The sequence below is a fragment of the Parasteatoda tepidariorum genome, chromosome 9, assembly GCF_982258835.1.
Source record: "Parasteatoda tepidariorum strain Cologne lab strain chromosome 9, Ptep-v5.0, whole genome shotgun sequence".
NCBI classification, from domain to species: Eukaryota; Metazoa; Arthropoda; class Arachnida; order Araneae; family Theridiidae; genus Parasteatoda; species Parasteatoda tepidariorum.
The window spans coordinates 3,050,790-3,069,539 of NC_141763.1; the positions used below are offsets into that span (position 1 = coordinate 3,050,790).

At 28.0% G+C, this 18,750-nt stretch overlaps 1 protein-coding gene across 3 annotated transcripts in view; it reads left to right on the forward strand.

The window, feature by feature from the left end:
* LOC147803255 (histone deacetylase 4-like) overlaps window positions 1-11,019 on the forward strand; it is a 47,999-nt gene extending 36,980 nt beyond the window's left edge. For all 3 annotated transcript variants that reach the window (XM_087150682.1, XM_087150680.1, XM_087150681.1), the window contains 4 exons: window positions 6,086-6,327; window positions 9,705-9,782; window positions 10,248-10,336; window positions 10,677-11,019. The gene's annotated coding sequence lies outside the window, so the exon portion shown is untranslated. The remainder of the gene's footprint in view (window positions 1-6,085; window positions 6,328-9,704; window positions 9,783-10,247; window positions 10,337-10,676) is intronic.
* Window positions 11,020-18,750: the final 7,731 nt, after the last annotated feature.

Below are 18,750 nucleotides of genomic sequence, written 5' to 3' on the forward strand. Positions count from 1 at the left end.
TGTTTGAAAATTTAATATAATACAAATATAAGTATTTTCTGAAATTAAAAATACTATTACATAATTTTTAAAATAATTTGATGCTAATTGCAATCTCTTCTGAAAATATTTTTATTTATCCTTGGAATTACTCCATGCATGTTGGGATTTTAATGTTTGGATTAGGTTCAAAAATTGCACTCCATCAAGCCTTTATGACAAATCAATTTCAAATATGGGCATTGGTAAATCAAAAATAAATGCAATTAAATAGTGTCGTTGTTCATTATTTTGCTGTTGAAATTATCTTAATGATAACAGCAACTAATGTTGAAATTTCAAATTTTTCGTTCTATATGCATTGAAATTTCTTGTGAAAATATTAAGTAATTTAGTGTTTATTACATGCCAATGGCTCTGTTAATTAGGCTAAGAAGAATTTATTTTTGCTTCATTCATAACTTAATAGATTTCCAGCTTTATCGCTGTTATTTTTCTAGAAAGTTTAGCAAGAAATGCATCATCAAACTTTCATATTGGTTTTAGATTTAGTCACCGAAATACTCTTCAAAATCTCTTTTTCTTAATGTTATATCTTGAATCGTATATTCAAAATTTGATATCTCAAAAACTATTCGAACGATTTTGTTCGATTTTTGTATTGAAATTTGATAAATTAAAGTTATCAAATTAGTTTATTGATTATTTAAAATTAGATACTTTAAAATTATGTAAGGTTTTTTTTATACCTCAGAAATCAAGTTTTTTTCGGTTATTACTTAATAAAATAATAAATATTTATCAGATATTATTTTTTAGCCATAATTATCTTCCGATAATTAAATGTTATAGGCTAAGACGTAAACTGTTAAGATTGAGTCCTTAGAATCCAGAAAAAAATATCCGATCATTAGATCATACGTTATTCAGGATGTCCACTCTTTATTTTGACATTGTATAAATTTAGAAAAATAGTAAAAACACTAGCTGTTATTTTAATCGCTATTTTGATTTTTTTCGAAATTTTCTTTGCAATACAATTTAAACAACAGCGTTGAGCGCTTCAATATTTTTAAAAAAAAATTTCATAAGAAAGCTTAATTTTTTTTTTGGATGAATATCGCAATTAATATTTTTTACAATCGCTGCTTTATTTAATGATTAAAAATTGAACCAAAATAGGCAGTTATACTTCATTAGTAATTGCTATAATCCGTATTACCAAAAGCAAATTATTAGTTTACAGATCAACCTGACTAAAATTTTTATCTTGCCCACAAAATAATATAACATAACAAGAGCAAACTGTTAAAGATTTTGTTCTTAAAATGACAAATTTGAATTTTGCCATCAAATGATAAACCCAAAGGCAGTAAACCTTTCCTTCCACCACAAATAGTGTTTTCGAAATGCTTGTCCATTTTAAGCGTTAGTTAGTAGGGTAGCTATAAAAGTTGGCCTTTTCTAAAAAAGGCCAAGAGGATTTTCTTTAGGAAGCAATCTTTTATTTAAAAAAAAAGCTGACTTTAATTGGATAGTTTTAATTTTATTTTTATCTTATTTTTCTAAACCAATGTGTGTGGAGCCGTGATAGTTCAGGGCATAGAGCGTTTGCCTTCCAATGAGGTGATTCAATGAGGTGAAATCCCGATTGCTGATCGATATTAATTCCGCATCCTTCTTGCATCGACCTATGTGCTGACGTAAAATATCCTCAGAGGTAGTAGGATCATGGGTTAGGGTCCCCTTGCAGTCAGATTAACCGTGGAGGGTTTTCGTGATTCTCTTCTCTTAATAACGCAAATGCGGGTTAGTTCCATCAAATTAGTCACCCAGGAAGACAAATTTCTCCCAATACTTGATCCAGGAGTGCCCTTGTCGTCTGGATTGGGAACAAAATGACAAGGCTACGGAGTTGAACATTATCAGTCTTGGGTTGGCGATTCAACGACGGTTATAAATTAATGAATAAATAAACCTGTGTGTATAAACGTATTGTGCCTTGCATTTAAATTAAATTTATTGATTGCTGTTCAGTAAAAACTACAAATTATTTTTTTTTATAATATAATACTTAATGATATCTAATGCTGCAGTTCGCAATAATACATGTTAAAATATTATGTTATAACAGATAATGTGACAGAAGCAATCACTATTTTACCCACTGCAAGTTGTATGAAGATTTAATAGATACTTTCATGTCTTCAAGCTGTAGAAGTTTAAATTTTAATTGAACTTGGTTTTTAAAAATATATGAATAATTTAAGTTTTTATTAAATTATAAATATCAAGTACGTGGTGCAAAAAAATCGAACCACTCTGAATAACTTTTTATGCATTTATCGGATTTTGATGTTCAAAGACGCAAACTAAATGTTTTCCAGGAGTGAGTTCAAACAAGGTAATTTGTGCGGACGATATTTTAAGTTCTAGATAATCTGTAGATTTTTCCATCGAATTTTAGATAGTTAGTTAAACGTTATGACAGGAAAAAGTTTCGTATGCTAAGCACCAAAAATATATATATATATATATATATATATATATATATATATATATATATATATATATATATATGTATATATGTATATATGTATATATGTATATATGTATATATATGTATATATATATATATATATATATATAATCTTATGCCAAATAATTACTGCAAAACAGCGTTTTGTTAAGTTTTAAAAATTCTGCAACTTTTTGAAGTGAAGTTTAACATTTGACCACAAAGGCCTAGATTATATGAGAATATCGTAAGTTATAACAGCCCTTAAAACTTTTTATCAGCCAGCTAGCTTAATTTTTTTTTACCACAATAAGAAAAGAGTCCCGATGTCTCAGTGGGTCAGGAACTGAACTATCTTTGGGAAAAACGGTGTTTGGGCTGCTTCATGAAACCCATACAGATTCAGGTCGATTTCCATTCGATCGTCTGCGGAAATGGCGATCTGTGTTGAATGCTGACTAAATTGCCACTATCGTGCCATTGGTCTACGAAATAACTAACCATTAACCTCCATCCCCCCTCAGCCAAAGAACAATTTTGTCTATAGCAGAAATGCTCGCTTCTAACCTGCTTACATGCATTTTTGAAACCATAACAGCTTTTATAGCTGATTAAGCTTATTTTTTTAATCTGATTTTGTTTCGAACTGTTAGGTCATGTAATATTAATCTCATACATTGATCCGTCGAAAGTTTTCGTCAGCGCACCCATAAAAAAAAGCTTTAGCAAGAAGTTTAAAGTAAGTTTTCTCCTGGAAAGCATAATTTTGATTTTTTCTCAATGCGTTTACCGATTCCTTTTGTTTTATAACCGGCATCAGACAGCCGATCTATTTTTGAGTTAATGTCTACCAATGTCCAACTGCCTAGCCTTGTAACTTTGAAAACATCCCAGAAGACAGGGGGAACACTTTGATCAAGAGTATTGACATAAACTAGCCTTCGTGAAGGATTTTTCTTATGGAGTAGAATACAAGAAATGCGAAACATGAAAAGAAAAACCCCGAAAGCCTCTCACACTAAGTACAAGGGAGTTCGAACCCATCTACTAACAAGGATATTTTACGTCACCACAGTCGTCAGTAAAAGCCAGGAGTAGAATTCTTAACGATCAGCCACCTGTGGAATTTGAGCCAAGGTCACCCTTTTGGGAGGAAAAGCCCTCTATCCCCTGAATCAGCGCGACTTATTGTCATAATGCATAATTTTATCCATTGTAGGTAGCAAGCTTCAACAAAAAAAAAATGTGGTATGAATTGTTTTTACATTTACAAAATCCGAAGCAAAGCGTAACCCATATTAATCGTTAGCTGCCTTTCTCTCACAAAAATATTTTCGTTAGCTCATTGCTCAAACTAAAATTGTAGCCAAAGTAAGATCTGCAGAATTTTTGACAAGTTATAATTTTGTCTCCAGTCATCAGACTGTTTTGTGAAATGGTTTTCAACATGCCAAAAAAAAAATAGATTATGACTGAAACTAGCTTTACTTTTTTAACGATAACTAAAAGATTAAATTTTACCTCCAAACGCTGGTTTATAGTAGAAAAATTTAACCTGCGATAGACAACCTATTGCAACAAAATTATCGTTGTGGTTATTTTTTCCTAATTTTTCATAGTTATTCCTTACATTTAAATACTATTATAACTGTTAAAACTGAATCAGTAATCGAACGAAGGAATTAGCTTAACTCACTTGCTATTTTCGTTAGCTCAGCAACAACAACAAATTATTGTTGAAACAATATTTAAAGAATTTTTACTACTAGTTATTTTCAAATAACTTATAAATGTATAACCTAAAATGGCTTAAGCACAGACGTCTGATGGATAACTATGATAGACGTAATATGGATAAAATATGCGGTGGACCTAAGGAGACGTCTACGAAACAACTATCTAAAAACGTCTCTTAGAAGGATTCTCGTAGTCGAAATTTAGACGTAGGATTGAAGCAAAATTAATAACTTGATGAATAAACACATTTAATAACTCCTATTAACAATTTATACAATATGAGTTTTCGTTAAATTCAGCATCAAATATTTATGCGTACAGCAACAAAAAGAAAAAACTCGCCAAAAAGCAATTCTAAAATAAGGAATGAAAATGAATGCTAAAAATTGCTACCTTTTTTCTAGGTTCGCATAAACAATACTTATTTTTTACGTAAGTTCAAATGACTTGCTTTAGTTCATTTTATGTTCTCATGGCAACGATTGCTCTTGGTGTTCTGAAAGTTTAAATGTTTAAAGTAAGTTATGCTACTGAATCCAAGATTTTTTTTGAATTAAATGTGATAAATAAATAATTTACTGGAATAATTTATTTGAGAAGCATCATTTGAGCCGTTCCGTTTCATTGAGTTATCTCCTTGAAATTAAGTTTGAAAAGTAAGTGTTTAGTATCTGTTGGTCTATATTTGTAGTATACGTCTATATTTGTAGTATACACTCGAACACAATATCGAAAATTATTTCCTAAAGTTTACAGTGATATTGATAAAGAAGAGTCTAATGTATACAGTGATGACAATGATAATTTCAACAACCCTCACAAGGTTAGATCATTATAGGCTATCGTTAATCTATCAAAACTTTCTGTTTTTTCGAACGTTAAAAAAATGACCAAATCAAGTTATCGAATATCTGATTATTTTACTAGCTAGAATTTAGCTAGAATTTTGATTCAAACGTTAACAAATTTTGGAGCATCGTTATGACACTCGTCAAAAAGTAGTGAAACTGAGGTTTCGGTTGATTCATAATCTAAAAACCAAAAGTTTGAACTTTGTCTCCAAAATGTTAGCCTATTGTAGAAAATTATTAGCTCACCAAATATTTTCGTTTGCCTAAATATGGCCATTTCGTAAGTAAAAGAAAATTATGGCCATTTCTCTAATATACGGTGATGAATTTGAAATCGTTGGCAGTTAAATTCTTTTAAAATGTCCATCTGTCCGTGATAAATGATATTGGTTCAATTAGATTATTAAATAAGAGCAATAGGAAACTAACACATATTCTTCGATTGAAAAAAAGGAAGAAATATTTTGAAATTTTTTTTTAAATTTCTGTATTAGTATTTATTCGCTTTTAGCTTTATTACTTTCGCATGTCATTCATAATTCATGCATTTGTCACCTCTGCGTTAAGCTGCTTGAAAGTATTGATTCCCCAATATGGAGAGAAAGAAACTAATTTGTGCGAAACCATCTCATTTCAGTCAATAAGAACTAATCGTTTTAAATTTGTCTCGAAATTTATGCCCACTTTATGATGTAAATTAATTTTTTAACTCAGCAAGTGATTCATTTGTCGTGTAGGAATGAACAGAAGAAAGAAACCGACAGTCAATGCTAAACAAGTAAACCTCTTTCATGATAAAAACCAATTTGGCAGAGACAAGAAAATGACCTGACTGCGAAATACAATACAATCTCAATCAGAATACAATAAAATATCAATTAAGGGTGCTTCAAATTGTTAGCTAAAATTTGCAAGATGCTGCTGGGGTTTATTATTTTAATTAATGTATGTGAGCATCGTCAAGCTTTTAACTTTGTTTAAGTAATTTTTTTCCCTCTAGATAATTCTAGGTGGTGCTGTGACAGCGCAACAGCGTTTTGATCCCTAGTTTTTCAAAGAATTCCGATCCCAGTGTGACCTGGAAGCGACCATACAGTTTGCTTTTCACTCTAATTGGGAAGCGGTAGCAACGCTTTTCACTTATATGGGAGCAGAAACATTGTCCCACCGCCTGGGAATACTCAGTTATTTTCCTGAGACCACTTCACCTTCCGATTACCAGTCTCTGTTACCTCTTTACAAGTAAGTTCCCATTGTGAATCCCTCATAAATTTATAGATTAAATGTTTGTTAATACCGTGTGCTGTGTAGTTTGTGCAATACAAAAAATATTGAAGTGTTTGCTTTCTTAATATTGTTTTTTTAGGAATGAGGCTGCAAACATTAGTCTAAGTTCTTTAAAAAAAAGTAAAAATTACAAGTGAGTTCCTATTGTGGATCCTTCATAAATTTATAGATTAAATATTTATTAATTTGTTTTTCAATAGTGTGTTATACACAATATGCAAAATAAGAAAGCGAGCACCTTTATAATCTTTCATGCACTGAGATAGGAGTGCACAACCTTTTTGAGTGAAGAGCCACTTGCACTGCAGGTTGGCTAAGGAAAGGCCGCACATGTATTTAGACATGTTAATGACAAATGTAGTGATGTTTATTTAAACATTAGCTTTATATTTTTTTTATCAATGAACTTAATAATATATTTGTAAAAGATTAAAGGTGTTCCATTATTAGAATTAATTCAAAAATAATAAAAACTTATACCTTTTTTTACAAAAAAAAATTGCTGTTTTTATCATATGAACAATAGATTTATCAAAATAAATAAATATTGAAGAAAATAAATGTTTTTTTAACATATCATGCAATACGAAAATTCATTTTAGAATTAAATTCTAATAAAATAATTGCAATGCCCACAGAATGAAAGTAGGAAAAAATTTAGTCATAATTAAGTATTATAAATTCAAATTAAATATTTTAATTGAGGAAAATTTATAGGTTTTAAACAAAAGCCTAAAATAAACACAAAACTGTGATAGTTCAAAATAAAATTCAATGCTTATTTTGTAATGTATTTTATTATTTCATTTTATAAATCATTAGACTTTTTTTATATCGTAAGCATTTTTCTTCTTTTTTATCGAAAAAGATCACTTAAGCAGCAAGAAATTTAAATCTGAACTACAAGCAGTGAGCAGTATAAAAATTCTCGTTTTCCGCCATTTTATGATTTCTCAAGTTGCAATAACATTGCATTTAAATTAAGGATGCAACGAGTATTTGGCCCTTCTGTAAAAAATTCAGTTGGTTGAATGATCAGTCAAATATTCGGCAGAATATTTTTCAGAAATGCATTTTTAAGTTTTTTTTATTTTTGAATATTTATAGATATTACTTTGTTTTTTAAATTATAATCAGACAAGCCAATTTTGTCATTTTTTCGATACTTTGAGAATTGAGAAGGATTTTTTCCCATTTTTTTGCTGTTTTTATTATAACCCAGCATTTTAACAGAACGTCTCACACTATTGATTTATTATCACTCTTTCCCGGTACTGTAATATAAATAACCAGTAACATAGAAAAGTATGATTTTCAGTATTAAAGTTTTGTTTCAGGAACTAAGAAAAATTTGTTTTTTCTGTTTTTCTTTATTTTTATTATGACTCAGCATTTTTTTTTAAAAATAAAGTTACTAATAAAATTTATTTTATAACAATTTTTTTCTTCTAAAATTATGGCAATGAGACAAATTGAAATTGAGATTTTCAGCATAAGATTTTCATTTAAAAAATTAAGAACATTTTTTCTAACTTTTTATTTTCTTTAAATAAAAAAAACTTTATTTAGACGTTTTTATTATTACGCAGTAATTTCTAATAGCATTTCTGTTGACTTAATTCATTTTTCTTGGCTTTTTCTGGTAATTGGAAAACTGAGATGTTCAGCTTCAATATTTTCTTTCAAAAATTAAGATTGATTTTTATGTTCTCTGTTTCGCTTTTCGACATTTTCAAAATCGTTCTTGATTGGCCTTATTTTTTCGAGTTAATTTATGAATACGTTTTTCCAGGAAATATTATTCTGAGCATTGAAATTTTAGTTTTAGTGTTGCTATGCTGCTAAAAGATTTTGCTATTTGGCCCCAAGTGTACGGTGTTCAGTTGATTTTTTTTCTTTTTTTTTTGCCGAATATTTGGTTTTTGACCAAATCACAATTCATTACCACTTTCGACCAAATCATATTCGTTGCGGAAAAAAACGAAGAAAAAATAACTAGGATTTACGATAAAACTGTATCGAAATACCGTATCAAAAAGTGATTATTTATTTACGCGCTTAACAATCACGTGTCGTAATAACATCATAATAAATAGAAATAATTGGGAGCAAAAAATTACTTATATTTATGCTGATCTCAGCATGAATAAAGCGTGTCAAATGCACGATTTAAAATTTGCATGTCGTAATAGAATAATTGGAATTTTTTATAATACGTGGGAACTCATAGCAATAACTGCCGATAAAAATTGTTGAAAAACAGAAAGAATTGCGAAAAAAAAAAGATTAAAAATCACTTAGATTTAAGATGAAATCGTCACAAATAAAGTGCACCAAAAAGTGATTAATTAAATGGGTGATCTGAAACTTGCATCGTAATAAAAAGTCGGGATTTTTGAAATCACGTAGAAAAGCGGAAATAACTGTTTTAAGAAAATCATTCATATTTTAAATAAAATCGGCTTAAAGTAAGCGCGTTAAACGTACATTTACTGAAGAATCTGTTAAAATTGATTGTGTCAAAACGTGATGACTTAAAAGTGCGACTAAAAATTGCCATTTTTTAAATTTTTTTTATTGTGTTTAGAAGCTTTCACGGGCCGCACTTCAGTAGTCGAAGGGCCGCAGGTTGTGCACCCCTACACTAAGATGTTATCTTAATAATTCTACTAATTTAGCATCTTAGCACATGAAGATAAAATAATTAGGCCAAAGGATATTGAGGTGCTCATTCTTTTATTTTACACACTAAACTGTAGCTTTTTGTATAAAGCTACTAATATTAGTCTAAGTTCTTTAGAAGAAGAAAAATTAAGAGTATTTAGTTACTGATTTAAAGGACCATTGACTAAAAGATTGCACTTGACTACATGTCTATGAGGCTCTACCAGCCTGCAGGCCAGGGACCAAGTTAGCCTCACTGCCTTAACAAGTGGCAATCATTTTGTGCTTTCAGGACAAAAAATGCTTCTAATGACTGTTAGTTATTGTTTTACATACTGTATACAAATGCATCAACTTTTATATTGCAGAAGGCATGATAGATGTTATGAACTTAATATTTCTTTTTTAAAAATTTATAATCTTTAATAATTTTTTACATTACCATCAATTCTATTAAAAGAAAACTTTGTACCAGGGTAGTGCAACTTGTAGTCCTTAAAAAGTTATTGAATTTAATTTTTAAAAAAACATTTTTTTAATTTTGTATTATAAGATATTTTAGTCTTTTCACAGCATTTGGAAATATTTGTCTTTTGAGCTAAATTATTTCTTCAAAGTAATGATAAATGAAATGAATTTTTTTATTCTCTTTTTTTGTTTCTTGGCAGGGATTTAGATGTGGTTTTTTATCCGTAGCATGAACAATAACTTAGAGAGCCTGACTGGTGAGAAAATGAATTTGACAAGTAAGTGTTCTCTTTATTAGTTGTTATTTTAAATTCAACTTTTTTAAATCAAAATTAAATAAACCAGGTATGTAATTTGTAACAATTTTCTTTTAATTGTTTGTCAGCTTTGCAAGAGATGAAGTTATTTACTTATTTTTTTTATATTACTTGTTTATAAAATCAATTCATTTTAAAGCTTAAACTTTCCTTTTTATCCCTTTCAGAAAGTTTAAATATCTTTTTTGAAGTTGAAATAATATTTTTATTTTATAATATCTAAACTTATTAAGAGTTTTTGATTGTTTGTAAAGAATACCATTTTTAAAAGGTGGTACTTCATTGTAATATTTAAAACCCTATATTTATTAGAATTTTTTTTTCCGGGTTAAATACCTGAAGTTTTAAAAACTTAAGAGTATAAACAGCCATTACTTACAAATTGTATTTCTTCTCTAATAATGAAATTCAATAAATTTTTTATAGCCTTTGGATACCAGCTCAACAAAAAATAGCAATCTTGGATATATAGAGCTAATGACTGAAAATGAAGCTGCTAAGTTATTAAGTAGCAGGTAAAGCCTTGTTTTTTTCTAAAAAAGTCAATTAACTGTTTATTATATCTAATTTTAGCTTAATTTTAAGCTGTATATTTTAATCTAGTTTTTGTTGTTAAGTATGTAAAAATTTTTTTTGTTGTTACTGAGTAAAGATGGAGCTGCTGAGTTATTAAGTAGCAAGTAAAACACTGTTTTTACGTAAAAAAGTCAATTAACAGCTTTTTTGTATATCTAATTTTAACTTACTTTTAATAGTGTATATGTTAATCTAGTCTTTGCACTTTTTATCCCATCTTGACAAATTTTCATTTTTGTTTTCTTTAAGATATCTTTAACTGTCTTTTTTTTTATCAAGGGAACATCCAGCATTGTTAAGTGAAGAGGAGGCAAAAGAAGTAGTATTACTTTTATCTAGATCTGATGAAAGTCATTAAGATGTGGCTTAAGAAACATTAAATGATAATTGCAAGAAGGAGGTATTGAATGCCACATTCACTCAAGGCGAATTTGATTCTACGCTCATACATGATGGTACAGAATATCATTTTTTTGAAGATGGCCACTACTATTTCGAATGTCCTGGTTTATCTCCTCCAGAGATCGAAGATAATTGCCAACTAGAACCTGTGAATGACGTACCTGATCCTGAACACCCAATTCGTCGAACTACAAAAATATCATTTAGCACGAATCCAATTAAAGTAATTTCCTTTTTTCTTCTGTTAATTGGTTACTTTTATCTGTTATGTGAGGAATTTTTGAACTTCTTTGGAAACTTTTGTTCATATTAAAAAAGAGGGCGCAATGCAAAATTGCTTAAAGATTTAAAGTAGATGTTAAGTTGAGAGTTCTTATAATGATATCATTCCTATTTTTGCTCTCACATAAATTTTTATTTATAATCAAACTTTTAGGGACCCGTAATCACTGTCTTAGCAAATTATTGATACAATATTTACATGCCCGGCTTGTAAAAAAAGGATATATGCCCAATCAGAATGCCTGAGATATGCCATGCTATGTAATTTTCAAGCCCTGGTACCTACCCATTTTTACTATAGTTATTGCTATGTGTAGTGAATATATATATTCATAAAATTTTCTTATTTAAAAATTCATCTTTGTTTGAGTCACAGATTAATTGGTTTTAATATAGCAAGAATAATATTGATAAAATAAATTTTAAAAAGAAACTATAAATTTTTTATGGAAAAAGTTATATGGCAAAAGATAACTTACGATTAATTTCTAACTTATGAGTTTTATTTAAAAATTTCGGTGTAAAAATTGTCTAATCATTTTTCTAATGCTTTTTAAGTATTCTGAGTTCATTTAAATAGATTAGATGTAAAGTTTGCTAGTTACTGTTTAAATGAAACATGTGAAATGGAAGAAATGTTGTAATAAACCATATAACAAAGCATAACTAGAATTTCCTTATAAAATTTGAAATATTAGCCAAGGCTCCAAAAGTGCACTGTATTGTTCTGCATATTATACAACTAACTTTAAGCTGGTAATGGTATCTGTTATTAGTTGAAATACTTTAGTATAATTGCATATCACGCCTTTAATTTAATATAGAATGGATTTTTTCAACCTTCTTTCAAACTAACTTAAGGTTTCTGATGTTTTCTATCCAATATATACATCATTTTTAACTTTCTAAAATAAAATTGGTTAGAATTAAGTTTTAATTCTGTCAGAACATGCTCATTTTCACATTATTGTCTGAATTAAAGTGCTCGTTTGTTAGATTAGGGATTCAGTTTGGAAAGCAATATAGAATTTGGTTTGTCTAGCTGAAAATTAATTATTATTTTGCACTTTTGACGAATATTTTTTAAAAAAATATAAGATTAACATGCTAAATAATAAATATAATGAATATAAAATTTTAATTAAAGCGAAACATTTAACACTTTGTTTTATAACTAGTTTTAAATTTCAATGAATCAATAAAAAAGTATGAAAGATTTATGGAATTGATCAAGATAGAGAACTGAGAAGTTATAAAATGGCATCCTCAAACACGATATCAAAAACTAAATAGTACCATGTTGATGTTCAACTTCTAATAATCATGTGTTTGCAAACTAATAATGTTAAATGAAAAGTCATATTACAGGTACAGACGAGTTTTAATGCAATATTTTGTTCTGTTGCATTGTTGTAAGAGAACATTATTAGTGGGAATTAAAAGTCCTGTCAGTACAAAAAGGGTTAATTAATTATGGCTTGACCAGTTAACTTATGGACTTGGCCAATTAGCTGACTTTCCTTTTTTGAATAGTATCCATCTCCAAGTGTTGATTATTAAATGATATAAATGTTGTAAAATATTCAGTTAGGTTTTAGATTATGTGTAATGAATGTAGCAATTATCCACAGAAAAATTACATATTATACATTTTAAACTCCTAATAGACTTTTCTTGATGTCATAAACTATTGCCCTTAACATTATATATTCCCATATCAGTTTTAATTTTAAAGGTATTGTTATTTCTAGGTTTATAGCACTCATTCTACGGAAGACTATGATAGACGGAATGAAGACGTTGATCCGATATCTGCATCTGCTGAATATGAGTTAGAGAAAAGAATTGAAAAAATGGATGTTTTTCCTGTTGATCTTATTAAAGGTAATTTTTCAATTAATGTCTTTTTGTGAAACAAATAGTTTTAAATGATAATTTTTTATTTTATAAATTTTTTATTTATTTTGTTAATGCAAAGTTTTTTAGTTTAAACTTAAATTGTAATCTTGTATTTGTCTTACTGTTTGATTGTCAGAGGGAAATGGAAATAAATGGTGTCTTTTAGAAACATCTCTAAGTTTTATTTAGCAATCAAATTTATTTGTATGTTTTTTACTCTACTTTTCTTATTAGTTATTAGGCAGATTTTAATTGGTTTTTTGCTTTTTTCCCATTTTAATACCACTTTGCAGTCTCCAAAGTCTACGTAAATTTTTTTTGACAATGATTCTAAAAAGACAAGGAAACATCTAGTTACCTTTCACTGTTGTGTGCAAAATTGGTCATTAAGATAACAGATCATTTCTAGAATTTTCACCTCTTGATAAAAGTTTAGCCAAATAATATATTCAAATTAGTAGTTAAACTTTGCGATAATAATAAGCACTAAAATTAGTGTTTATATTATTTTTTATCAGACTCTTGTACCGTAATTGTTATTTATTGTCCCAGTGATAATATTGTCTTCTACTTGCACCAGTTATGATTGCTTTATGTGCCACTAGGTATGAAGAAGGTAAGTAAACACTTTACACTAGCTGTAGTTAACGGTCAGTTGCTGAAAATGTGAATAAAAGCTCCTCTAAGTGAGTTGGAATTTGTCTTTGTTTACTTTACTGATTCGAAAGACAATACAATTTCTAGAAACTCTTAATTCTTCTAGAAAACATTTAAACATTAAATTGATAGTTTAAAAAATCAGTGTCATAATGAAGAAGATGTATAAAGATGATTTCTTATAGAAGTTTTGTTATATCTGTTTAGGGTTGTCAATATGAAATACCCTATATAAAAATCACTCTGTTAATTCAAGATATGGTTATCTATGCTTATAGCAGAAAAGTAGTATTACTTGAAATTCTAATTAGTTTAAATATTTTTATTCATATATAGTAAAATGGTATTTATTTTTAAGTTTAGGTATGTTGTCCTTTTTCCTAAAATCAGATTCTTGCATTTCTTCTAATTATTATTTTAATCAGATTCTTGTCCTATTATAAAAGATTCTATTGCTCTTCGTTTATTGTTAATACTAATCAGTTTATTATTCAAACCAACCAGTTGCTAATCAGTTTATTATTTGAAAGTTACGCCCGTCACATAACTTTAAAATAATATAAATACTGGTTCAACTTGTGCAGAGTGTTTATATCATTTATTTACTAAATTGTTTTGAATGTAGCTCTTTGTTTTGAAATGAAACTATTTCATTTGAAACTAAAATTTTGATTTTTTATTTTCATATTAGGTCCAGAAGGCTTAGGGTTAAGTATTATTGGAATGGGTGTTGGAGCTGATGCCGGAGTGGAAAAACTTGGTATATTTGTGAAAACAGTTACTCCAAATGCTGATAAAGATGGAAGGTACTTCTTTCCATAGAAATGTTCTTACAATAGTTTCTATTAAAAATACTTTGGTTTGAGCATGGAAATAAAGCACTTCATTTTGTTCAGTTACCCTAAGTTCACCTTGCAGCTCTAATTTCAGAATAAAATCTCAAAGATGTGAAAGGTTATGTCCTTGAAATAAGTTTTGTAAAGTGTATTAAAAATTTTCAGTCTTGCTGCAATGTCTGTTAAAAAGAGAGTTTTAAAAATATGAATTCTATTTTTCAAAAGAATATTTTAATGGAAGGCTCATATTTGTAAAGGGAGTTTAACCATAAAAATTTTGATAATTGTGTGTCAAATTTCTTCTTAAATGATGCTAAATAATGCCAGATATTTAAGTTGAAAGTGAGATAAAAAATTGTTAATTTTCATGTTAGATAATCCAAATAGGTTTTTTTTTTATTCTTTATTGATAGTCCTTTAACAAATTACAACTAAATAGACATTCCTGATTAACACAGTCAGGGCCGGATTACCCATTAGGCCAGACTAGGCCCCCTTAAAAAAAAATTCTTTAAGAAAATCAATTTCAATTATACATTAGACGATAATTCTTTTACTTTTAATGTAGCGAAATAAAGTAAAATCTTATTTATTATTATTTTATTTTAAATATGCTTTCTTAAATGAAGAGATATATAAATACATTTATATTTGAATAAAAAAAATATACGAGAAGGTCCCCAAAAATTCAAATGGCCCCGCATGCTCCGGCCCTGAGCACAGTCAAGTTAAGCTGATGTAAAATATGATTTACTTGTTATTTTATATAGATTGTTTTGGCACTTTTTTTTCTATTTTATTAAGCATGTATTGTCAGTTTGAATTAGAAATGTGCTTCATTTAATGAAGCTATCAACTGGATACCAATTCACATAAGAATGTTTGATAACAACATAATGAAATTTCATATGAATTGATTTATGTGTTAATTACATGTGTCAGTCAAATTTAAAAAAATGTGGTTTCTGGAAAATCGCCCGAGATAATCAAAAGAGTTTTTGCCAATATCTTACTATAACTTTCTAATAAAATGTGTTTTGCATTTTAAAAAAATGCAGATGGAGAGTGTTACAATAAAATTACTTTTGAAGTTTAAAAATTCTAATTCATGTGTTCAGTTAAGTTTTTTCTTTTATATTTTGTGAAGAATCAGTCAATGATCAGATTACAGAAGTTGATGGAAAATTCCTTGTTGGTGTAACTCAAGCTTATCCAGCCACTGTATTAAGAAATACTTCAGGACCAGTGAGGTACATTTTGTTTTGTGTTATTCAGTGGTTGATATTTTTTATTTATTTCTATTTCTATTGTTATTTTTTGACCTTAAAATATTTTCTCCAAAGTAAGGATATAAGGAATAGTAATTTGGCAGAATACCAAATATTTGACCAAAAAAATCGGCCTACTGAATATTAAGCTGCCAAATAGCAACATTTTGTTTTTAAAAAAATTAATTAATAAATATTTTTTTACTTTAAAATTAATCAAACTTAGCTATATTACTGGTTTGGGGTAAAAAAAAAGCTATAATAGTTATTCATTAAAAATATTTAGGATAAATAAAAAACTGACTAACAGCTATGAAAAAAATGAAGTTGAAAAAAGAAAAAAAGAAATAGAAACAAAAATCCTTTTAATTAAGACAAAATTTGAATGTTAAAAATATTTTTTCCCGGAAAACAAAGTATCCATGGAACGTTAAAAGAAATATAGTATATTAGAAACGTTTTTAGAAATGCTACGCTATAATAAAAATGCCCAAGGAAAAAGATTATATAAGCACTGAAAGAAAAAAATAAAACTCCAATCTTAAATCTAATGAAAATTTTAAAGTTGGACATCTGTTTTCTAATTATTGTATTCTCAAGAAAAAGTGAAAAAAAAGAAAGAAAAGAATTAAGTCTAATAGAAACCCTTTTTAATTACTGCGTCTTAATAAAAGCGTTGATTTTTGAAAAAAGAAAAAGCAAGATAAGAACCAAAACAAAATTCATTCTTAGTTTTTGAACAGACAATTTAATATTAAAACTCTCAAGTTAACTTTTTCATATTGCCATATTTTTTGAAGAAGTGACAATAAAAGAATAACATACATTAGAAACGCTCTTTAGAAACTGCTGTCATAATAAAAACGCTGCAAAAAAAAGTTAATGAAAAGAAAAAGAGAAACAAATAAAAATTGTTCTTATTTTTTAAAATATAACTTTAACGTTGAAAATCACGGCTTTTTTGTTACCTGCAATCTGTCTTTCAAAACAGGAAGGAGTAACAAGAAATGAATAAAATCTATCAGAAATGTTCTGATTTAATGCTGCGCTATAATAAAAACAGAAAAACAGCAAAAAAAGTCATAAAACTAAAGGTCTTGAAAAAACAATAAAATTGACCTGCTTGAATATAATTTTTTAAAAAATCAGCCATACAAAACATGTGGTTCAGTATAAAGTAATCTAGTTTCATTTTTTGAAATTTTCCTTTTCCTTTTGTCTTCTAGAATATAAATTTGCAAGCTCATAAATTTTAAAACTCAATAAATTTGTGTAAAAACTATTTCTTATTATGTAAAGTAAAAAGACTATTTTATATAATTTTTTAATCTTTCTTATTTCTAAAAGAACTGTCAAAAAATTTTTTTCCTAGAAATAATTTACTGAATATTTGGCCAAACACTCGGTCAGCCGAATATTCAGCAAACGGGCCGAATAAGTCGAATACCGAATAGTGGTCAAATATTCTTTACGTTCCTACTTCAAAGAAGGATTATACTCTTCTTACTAATCTAGAATTTAATTATCATGGACTGTGAATAGGCTCATGCCTAATCACTTGCTTTTAAAAATTTTGGGTCGACGGTTGACTTTCCTTGAGGAAAGCGGGGCTATTTTGGGTAAATTGATAAATTCTATATTTTAAGGCAAAATATAATAGAAAGCAAACTGGAGTTCAAATTTAATCGCGCCGTGGAGTGTCCTGTATCATTAGTCATCTGGTCTATGGCAAGTCCTGGCAATGGATTTTTCCTTATAAAAGATATAAAAAGCTCAAATCATGCATCATTTAATAAAATGTGCCAGTAAAATAAAAAACAGCGAAATTCAGTTTTAATATTTTGTTTAGTTATTGGTTAAAATTAGATTTCTAGAAAATTAGAACCAATAAATAAAAGCCATTGATTAAAATAAAGAAGTGAAACGCAAGCAGAATTTTAAGTTGAAGCTTCCTTTTTCTGGAATAAAAACATTTCATATGAAGAATTCGAAGCAAAGATATTCTGATAAAAATATTAGAAAACAATTAAATTAATTTATCCTATTTAATGAAAAACACATTGAATAAGCAATAGAATTAAATAAGGTTTTTTTTTTAAAAAAAATGGTTTTCATTTTTAATAATTGAAAAAAAAACAAAGAAAAAAACAAAGCCTATTGCCTTTATTGAAGGTAAGCATTAATACTATTTTTAAAATAGTATTAATGCTTACCTTCATTAATATTCATAGTTTATATCCCTCACTGACGTTTTGCTTTTTCCTTCTACTCTTTAGTTTTCAATAACCTTTAAGTGTGCCTATTACAGCTGCATAAATGTTTAGCTGTCTTAAACACAGCACGAAAATTGTTTTTTTTTTCTTACTCTTACATATTAAATATTTACAGATGGTAAATAAAAAAAAATTGGAATTTTTTGGTGTGGGGAGTGACCAGAAAAACATTTATTTTGATTCCTAAAAATTATCCAAAAATGGAAACTTTCTATAGACATTTCCAGGACGTATGGTGAGAATTATTTAACAAACTATAGCATCCAACAGCATTTAAAAAGATAGCTGAGTTATGTAGTCTCCTTATGCAACCCCAATAAATGATCTTTTATTTACCTAAACACTTTTCTTGTGTATTTCATTTATTTTGACATGTTTTCACATATCATTGATTTATTCTGGAAAAAAAGGCATTCTTGCAAGCTATTTTATTTCTTTCTGAAGTTATTGCTTGTTAGTTTGTCTTTTTTTAGTTCACTTATAGTCAAAACGTTTATTAAATATTAGTAAATACTGCTTTTGGATGTTTTATCAATTTCCTCAGGCTCTTTGTTAATGAATGAAAAATATTTGTGTATAAACTTATCTATAATTATTTAGTGAAAGATTTAAATAAGAGCAATTACAATATTAAAATTCTATTGTTATATTCCAAGAAAAAAAAGAGATAATTACTTTTAAAATTTATAGTTTAACCTTTTATCCTTTTTGCCTCTTTTTATTAAAAATTATTGCA